Source organism: Thamnophis elegans, chromosome 1, assembly GCF_009769535.1.
Source record: "Thamnophis elegans isolate rThaEle1 chromosome 1, rThaEle1.pri, whole genome shotgun sequence".
Lineage (NCBI taxonomy): Eukaryota > Metazoa > Chordata > Lepidosauria > Squamata > Colubridae > Thamnophis > Thamnophis elegans.
In genome coordinates, this window is record NC_045541.1 from 168,174,869 (window position 1) to 168,183,979 (window position 9,111).

Genomic DNA, 9,111 nt, shown 5'->3' on the forward strand with positions numbered 1-9,111 from the left:
TCACATAAGTTTACCACTGGTTCGCCACTCGCATGCTCGCTTTGTGAGTTCATGCGACTTCCATGCATGTATGGCCTTCCACGCATGCACTTTGATCATGTGTGTGGCTTGCACATGTTGCATGGCTTAGAAAACGTGGCTAAATAGGATGGCATAGAGCTGAGGCGGGTGGAGGCCCACCCACAGGTCTCCACTACCAGTTCGGCTGAACCGGTCCGAACCGGCTGAATACCACACCTGCATACAGATATCTTAGCAACAGCCACTGATTTTATTTATGTAATAAGATGATTTATCTTTGTTTATCATGTGGACTTACAGAGAAAAAGCCTCACTTCAAAACCCAATAAATGCCAACCCCTCTGGCGACAACAATCAAACTACCGTATTTTTCAGAGTATAAGACGCACCAAGGTTTTGAAGAGGCAAATTTTTTAAAAAAAGGTTTTGCACTCTGCAAACCTCCCAAAAACAGCCCGTTTTTCGCGAAAACATGCCTGTTTCCCCACCCCCAAAAAATAGCCTTTAGGAAGCTTGCAGAGTGCTCCCGGGGGTTGCCCCCCCCCAAAATGAGCAAAAAACGGCCCATTTTTTGCCAAAGAAATTGCATGCATATCCTTTAGGAGACTTATAGAGTACTCTTGGGAACTGGGGAGGTGGGTGAAATTGAGCAAAAAGCTGGCCGTTTTTCACTAATTTCTGCCTTCCCCACCCCCCATCTCTGAAAGCCTCATTCAGGCTCTGCATGGCCATTTTGGTGAAGGGGCAGGGTTTTGCTTGGCAAAAAAATGAAATACCGTATTTTTTGGAGTATAAGAGGCACCGGAGTATAAGATGCACCAAGGTTTTGAAGAGGCAAATTAAAAAAACAAGTTTTTGCACTCTACAGACCTCCCAAAAATGGCCCGGGCATGCATAGCCTTTAGGAGGCTTATAGAGTGCTCCTGGGGCTGGGGGAGGGGGGGGGGAGTTGGAGGCAAAAATGAGCAAAAAACGGCCTGCTTTTTGGTCAAAAAAGGGCATCCATAGCCTTTAGGAGGCTAATAGAGTGCTCGTGAGGGCTGGGGGAGTCAAAAACAAGCAAAAAACGACCCATTTCTCACTCGTTTTTGCCCTCCCCAGCTCCCAGGAGCACTCTATAAGGGGGTGGGGTTTCAGGAGGCCAAAAATGCTGTATTCAGTGTATAAGACGCACCCAGATTTTCAGCCTCTTTTTGAGGGGAAAAGGTGTGTCTTCTACTCTGAAAAATACGGTAACCACTTGATGGGCTCCATATCACTCCGATGTCCCGAGCGCATGAGCGCTTTAGGAAGCGCATTACTGAAATGCGCTCTACATGGGGCAGCCCTTGAAGAGTATTCGGAGACTTCAACTCGTCCAGAATGCAGCCGCGCGAGCGATTGTGGGTGCACCTCGGTACACCCACGTTACACCTATCCTCCGCGAGCTGCACTGGTTACCGATCAGTCTCCAGATACGCTTCAAGGTGCTAGTCGTAACTTATAAAGCCCTTCATGGTATTGGATCTGGGTACTTGAGAGACCGCCTGCTGCCAATTACCTCCAACAGACCCATTAGATCTCACAGGGTTGGCCTCCTCCGGGTGCCATCTACCAGCCAATGCCACCTGGCTATTACCCGGGGGAGGGCCTTCTCTGTGGCAGCCCTGGCCCTCTGGAATGAACTCCCCGCAGGGATTCGGACCCTCACCTCTCTCCAGGCCTTCCGAAAAGCCGTCAAAACCTGGCTTTGCCAACAGGCCTGGGGGTGATGAGTTCCCTCCCCTCTTGACATGTATGGTTGTGCGACTGTTGTTTACTTTTATTATTTGTATTTTGTTTTTTATGTTCCCCTTTTTTCCCCCTTGAATTGTTCGCCGCCCTGAGTCCTCCCGGAGAAGGGCGGCATACAAATAATAAAATTCTATTCTATTCTATTCTATCTTCAGAGCCTTTAGAAAAAAGTGTCAAAGTTCGAGCCAATCTTAATTGGTGTTCCACAGGGAAGGAGCATCTGAGCATGCTCGACTGTGCTAAAGGTGGCACAGTCTGACTGCCTTCACACAAATGCACGGTGTTCCAGAGAGAATTTATATGTTCACGTACCATGTGCAAACAAATCCCTAGTACAACTTAATGTCCTGGTTCATACAACATCAACTGAGCAGTTGAGCAAGAAGGATTACAAACTTTGCAATGGCTCTTGGGGAGAATCCATGAACTTCGTCCAAGGAGAATCAACGCGCAAGAGCACTTGGCATTTAAAGGGTTTGGAAGATGGAGCCAATTAGATGTTGCATGCTAGAAGCCATGCATGCTCAATTGGCACATCTGGAATTGTGGGAGCACACATGATGGTACTCTTGCAAAATGGCCACCATGGTGGACCATATATCAAAGACCTCTAAACTGTGGATTGCAGTCAACCTCCATTTTAGTGTCTGCAATGAGGATTCTACCTTGGCTGTTCAAGTGATGCCTGAGGCCTGCCGCTGGCTTTGCTGATTTGTTCCTTTATTTTAAAGTAAAAGAATCTTGATTAAAATGGTAAAATCAGGAAATTGGGATCATGGTCAAGGAGAGTGCATTGTCTTCCCCTCCACATGTCACCACTGCAAGTGAAAATAGGGCTTTGATCCTGCTGCTATGACCAACATCCTGAGTTTTTTCTCCTCTTCCTGCCAATGCTACTGAATGGCACATCGGGGATGGTCCTCTATACCAGAATTTGTTGTCTTTCAGATAACATCCTCCTTATCTCATGGTACTTAACTGAAATCAGTTCCCCTTCTGGCCCCGCTCTGTCTGGTAATGAATACAGACACAGGCTTAGCTGTTTGCCACTCTTTATTCACAGCAATTATAATTCTGTTGGCTGAAAGCCCAGGCATGACTCACTGGCACAAAGTTGGGAGCAACCCAGACTCCAATAGACACAGGAACACAAGGCAGACTAGACAAGGAGTTCTCCAGAGTATTACAAACAGTTGTGTCCTGCAAAAGGACTCCTCCCAAAGTCTCTTCTCATATACTCTCTTGGGAGGGGCCAAGCCACAACCACCTGGGCTGGATTATCTCTTATGAGTCTGTCTCCGTAACTGCTGCCTCCGTTTCTCCGCCCTACGTTGCATGGCGTCAGGGACAAACTCCCTTTGATCTTCCCCACTGCTCCATGCCTCAGGCGCCCCCTGGTGGCCAACCAGCCTCTCTGGTCCCTACTCTGAGTCGGAACCCTGCCCAGGGTCCTCCACATCTTCCATAGCAGACTCATAGGGTCCCTCGCTATCGGAGTCCATCGGCAGCTCCAACGGCTCCTGCTGGGCCACAACAGTTCCCTAATCAATTGGTATCAATTTCCTGGTCTTAGAGGGCAGGGAATTGTCACCACTAGATAGGTGACATCTTTTCACTGATGATTGACAAGAATTGAAGCCACACGAGCTTTTCATGCAGTGCCTATATTTCATATAACTGCTAGTTTCCTTCCAAGAGCCAGTTTGGTCTACTAGTGGTTAAGGCACCAGGCTAAAAAAAACCCAGGAGACTCTGAATTCAAGTCCCGCCCTTAGCCATGAAAACCAGCTGGGTGACTTTGGGCCAGTCATTCTCTCTCAACCCAACCCACCACACAGGGTTGTTGTGAGGAAAATAGGAAGAGGAAGGTGTGTTGGATATATTTCGACATCTTGAGTTATTTTTAAAAATAATAAAGGCAGAATACAAAGAAAAGCACTCTGGATAGATCTTTACTTATAATTTCCCTGAATTATTTTTTAGCCTGTTTGCTGGATTGCACCAGCCTTCTCCAGCCAAGTGTCCTACTCAGCTAACCTTGTTTTCCTGAAAATAAGACCTCCCCGGATAATAAACCCAATCGGGCTTTTGAACACGAGCTAAAATAAGCCCTCCCCTGAAAATAAGCCCTTCCTGAAAATATTTAAACGCATGTACAGCTGGTCCCCGCCATTTCCGTGGGGGAGGAAGGGGGGGGACATGTCCCATGCACCCCGCATGCATCTGCCATCCATGCAGAACGGCCTTGTGGAGGCCACGCCCGCAAACCCTAGCTACTTTGCCCCTTCTCTTAGTGGCGGCTGCAAAACGAGCACAGGCCCAGCGAGGCTAGGGCTGGCAAGAGTGTGCCAGAAACAGAGACAGAACTTCCGACCTTCTCTGGATCAGCCTCCTGCACCTCAAAAATGATGACCTCCCCGAAAATAAGGCCAAGTGCTTCTTTCAGGGGTCAAAAGAAAATAAGACCCTGTCTTATTTTCGGGGAAACATGGTAGTTCGACTGTGTTGGGTTAGGGTTGGGGGATTAGAGGCTGGAGTTCAACACTGCCAGTTGGAGATGCTTTTCCAGGCCTCTCTTGGTCCCCTAAGGAGCCAGGACACAGAGCTGTGCAAAATAAACACAGAATCTTTCACACAATCTGTCCCGTTTTTATTCCCGTGAAAGCCGAGTGTCCTTTGCTTTGAAGTGCGCAACAACGAAGTGTCTTCCTCATGTAACGGGTGTCTCCGACTGATCTGGGGTTGTTGTTTTTTATTCAATGAGAAAGAGTTTTAAATATTCTAGTCGGGCTGGGTAGCGCTTGGTGGCTGTAAACAGGATGTGCCTTAAGGGGGAAAACTTAAACCCCAACAAGCCCCAATAAGCACTTAAGAAAAATGTAATGGGGAAGCGGTTTGTGTGTGTGTGGGCAACAGCAATTTGTACACCCACAGCTCAAAAGAGGTCAGGAGTACATGACCTAGTGATTCATTTCCCCAGTTTAACAAGTGATGCAAATCTGTGTGACCCACTTAGAGATCTGCTGTACGAATTTCTTTTCAAACATTCCCAAAACACTTTAGAAGAGTGTTTGTTAGTCAGGGGTACAGCTTTTGGTAACAAGGGGCCCTCATCCGAGGCGCCTGGAAAAGCACAGCCAGCAGCTAAAGATCCCCTTAAAAAGTCATTAATTGGAACTTGATGAAGATGGGAGGTCGTGCTGAAAGCTGTTCGTGTTGACTGAAATTTTAACATGATTTAATGCCTTTAAAATGAAATCGTTTTTCAGGTTCCCCTTGTTCCCAAATCAATGTTAGCAACTTCCAGAAATCAAGTGCCTGTTGTGGTCTTTCTTCCCCTCCCCCATGCCTTCCCTTCGCTTCTTTTATTTCTTTTAATCCAAAGATATATATCGTCCCCTGAATGTTAGGTTTGCCACTTGGAATTCCATATCCCTGACCATAGCTGAGAATTTTGGAAATTGAAGTCCATAGGGACTACGACCGTTCGTTTAGTGACTTATCCAAAGTTACAACGGCACTGAAAAAATGACTTACTGTTTTTCACATCCCCAGCGTTACATGATCAAAATTCAGACGCTTGGCAACTTGTATGTACTTATGACGGCTGCAGCATCCCAGGCAGGGGTGGTATTCACGTACTTTCCCTACCAGTTCCCAAATGTGAGCGTGCATACATCCACGCATGCGCTCAGCCTTCCGTGCATGCACTTTTGATTGTGCGTGGGGCTTGCATGCATGCGCGTGGCTTGAAAACGTCCCTAAGTAGGATGGCATTGAGCCTTCCCACCCACGATTTCCACTACCGGTTCTGGTGAACCGGTCCGAACCAGCTGAATACCACCTCTGATACCAGGGTCATGTCATCACCTTTTGCGACCTGACAAGCAAAGTCAACAGGGGAGGCAGATTCATTTAAGAATCATGTTACTAACTTAACAACTGCACTGACTCAACGACTGATAAGAATTGTCGTAAAATAGCAATAGCAATTAGACTTATATACCGCTTCATAGGGCCTTCAGGGCAAAACTCAACTGTCTTGGTTAGCAACAGAAATATTTGGGCTCAATTGTGGTCGTAAGTCAAGGAGTGACTGAATATTTCATGGGAAACCAGATTGGGGAAGGTCGATTTATAAGTTCATCCTCCTTCAAACCAAGATGGTGGCATCTATTGTTACAAAATAATGTAAGCTGGTCGGAGTTGCTTCAGTAAGAATTGCAAGGTGGTGTATGCGTGTCTATGTGTATATTACACCTGCAGAAGAATAATGCCCTGTGGTGCCAAATTCCCATCGTTTACGCATTCTTAAAAACATGTATTTTATGTGGATTATTTTTTATCTTGGTCTGCCCTCTACGGATTTCAACAACTCAGTGGCAACAGTTCTTTAGCTTAAAAATACTTGAAAGGGGGAAATTGATCTTAATAATACACTTCCTTCAGATCAAAGCCCATCACTGCATCTGCAATGCTATGTAATTGTGGGCTACAGCTTGGAATTCACACACTCGTGCTTCCTACCCCACTTGGAAGCTCTGAGGAGCATTCCTATTTTGGGAAGTTGAAAAAGCATTCTGAAAGGCAATGCTAACTAACCACTTGCATGCTGTTACCATGAAAACTGTACGATGGCGTCTATTTTTGCCTGCTCAGGATACATCCCATTGAATTTAGAATATGGCAAAATACATGCAGCCTTAATCTGTAGCAAATCTGTGAGGATGTGAGGGTTAGTGAGTGTGTGAATTCCAAGCAATTTCTCCTTCAATTTGTGCTAGCCTTGCAAATACCTTTCATCTGTACGTTCAAGTTTGCCCCCAAAGTGCATTATACTTCAACAATTTTTGAATCAAGTTACCTAAGCTAACTGACAGTAGTGGCCAAAATTGTGGAAACCTTTTGGGAAAAGTGTATTTTTGAGGTTTGATGGCTAATAACACCACTTTTTTTTGGCATAGTACCATAAAATTATACATCAATGGAAAGATAATTTAATCCAGAATGTAATGCAATAACTTTTATGAAGGATTTGCCATTAGAATAGCAGTTATAAAAAAGAAAAGTGAAACACAAGATGTACAAAAATGATTACCATAGAAAAAATAAGATATACAAAAATTATCACGTCAGTTAATACTTAGTTGGGTAACTTTTAGCATGAATTACAGCCTTACAACGTCTTCCCAAGGAGTGAACCAAGTCTTTTAGTTCTGCAGCTGTTATAATGTGAAACCAAGATTGAATGAGTTTTATTGCTGGGTCACTTCTGACCTATAACTTTTCATAGAATACAGATAATTGAACAAACTTTGTTGCATTACATTCTTGATTAAATTATTTTTACATTGATATATAATTTTATGGTACTACTCCCAAAAAAGTGGTGTTATTAGCCATCAAACCTCAAAAATACACTCCCCCCCCCCAAAAAAAAAAGTTTCCACAATTTTGGCCACTAACTGTAAAGAAGGTGTAAAATATCCAGGATCCATTACAGGTAGTCCTTGATTTACAATAATTTGTTCACTCTCCGTTCAAAGTTACAATGGCACTGAGAAAAGTGACTTATGACCATTTTTCCCACTTACGACCACTGCAGCATTTCCGTGGTCCCGTGATCAAAATTTGGTGACACCCAGAAATGACATCTCCCACATGTGCAGTTCCTGTTGTGTTCCCTTTGTTTTCTATAGACAATGAAATAGGAGGGCTTTGTCACTTCCGGGGTCTGTGTGTTGAAGGTGTTTTTACTTCCCAGTCTACATTTTGGAGGCTTCCTGGTGGCCTCATTAGGACTGGTTGACATTTTGAGATCAGCCAGTGTAAATGCAATAATAAAGTCATTGCAGTCATAACTGCACTAGTGAGTTGAACTTTCAACTTTAAGAGACTGAGCCTCCAAAGAGTCCAGATCAGTGTTGATTAGGGAATTCTGGGAATTGAAGTCCACATATCTTAATGTTGCAAAGATTGAGCTTTATTAGTTTAGACTGTTCAAAAAGCATGCTGGACTTTTTCTGGCTGAGCCTAATGGGAGGTGACGGGGAAGGCCTTCTTCTGGCAAGAGCCAAGGTGGCACAGTGGTTAAAGTGCTGTACTGCAGCCACTTCAGCTGACTGCTAGTTCAGCAGTTCAGCGGTTCAAATCTCACCGGCTCAGGGTTGACTCAGCCTTCCATCCTTCCGAGGTAGGTAAAATGAGGACCCAGACTGTGGGGGCGATATGCTGACTCTGTAAACCGCTTAGAGAGGGCTGAAAGCCCTATGAAGCGGTATATGTCTAATTGCTATTGCTATTTCCAGGAGGCAATTAAATATCTTGTGCTCTTGGATCCAAAAGAGGGTTGGGGCACCTTACTATTCTCAAAATAATGTCTCACTTTGGAAGGCTAAAGATTAAGCCAAAATGGACTTCTGTCCTCTCTTCAGTGGTGGGTTGTAGGCGGTATGCCCCGGTACGGGCGTACCGGAGTCAGCCCGGAGCACCGGATACTGTCCTGGTACAGTGCTCCGGAGGGCCCACCCACCCGAGCTCCTTACTGGAGTTTAAAGGCTCTGTGCTTCCGTGCAGGCGCATAGTGCGTGTAGCGCCTGTGCGACGCTCTGCGGAGCAGCTGGAACGTTGCGGAGGCGCTTGAAGCATGCACGTGCTGCGTGCGTCCATGAAGACGCTGCCGGCCCCGTTCCAACCATACTGGTTAGAACGGGATTTGCAACCCACCACTGCTCTCTTCCATTACTTTTTCTATCACCCTATTCCCTGATGCTTTTTTGTATAATCCCTACAACCATGAATGCAAAATGCTACTGTTTCATGTTGGGGCTTTCCCAAACTTGCTAGCATGCTGGCTGGAGGATTCTGGGAGATGAAGTCTACACATGTTAAGATAGGCAAATTTGGTATGAATAGATGGACGATAGGGATAGATCAGGGGTGTCAGACTCGTGTCATGGTGGGGTCACCTGATGTATCGGGACTTTCCCCCCCTTCACTAAACTGGGCGTGGGCCAGAGGTGGTATTCAGCAGGTTCTGACCAGTTCTGGAGAACCGGTAGCGGAAATTTTGAGTAGTTCAAAGAACCGGTAAATACCACCTCTGACTGGCCCCGCCCCATCTATTCTCTGCCTCCCGAGTCCCAGCTGATCGGGAGGGAATGGGGATTTTGCTGTATCCTTCCTCTGCCACGCCCACCAAGCAATGCCACGTCCATTCAGCATGTGACACATCCGGCCCACTGGCTGGGAGATATATGTATGTATGTATGTATGTATGTATGTATATGTATATATGCATGTATGTAATGTATCTAT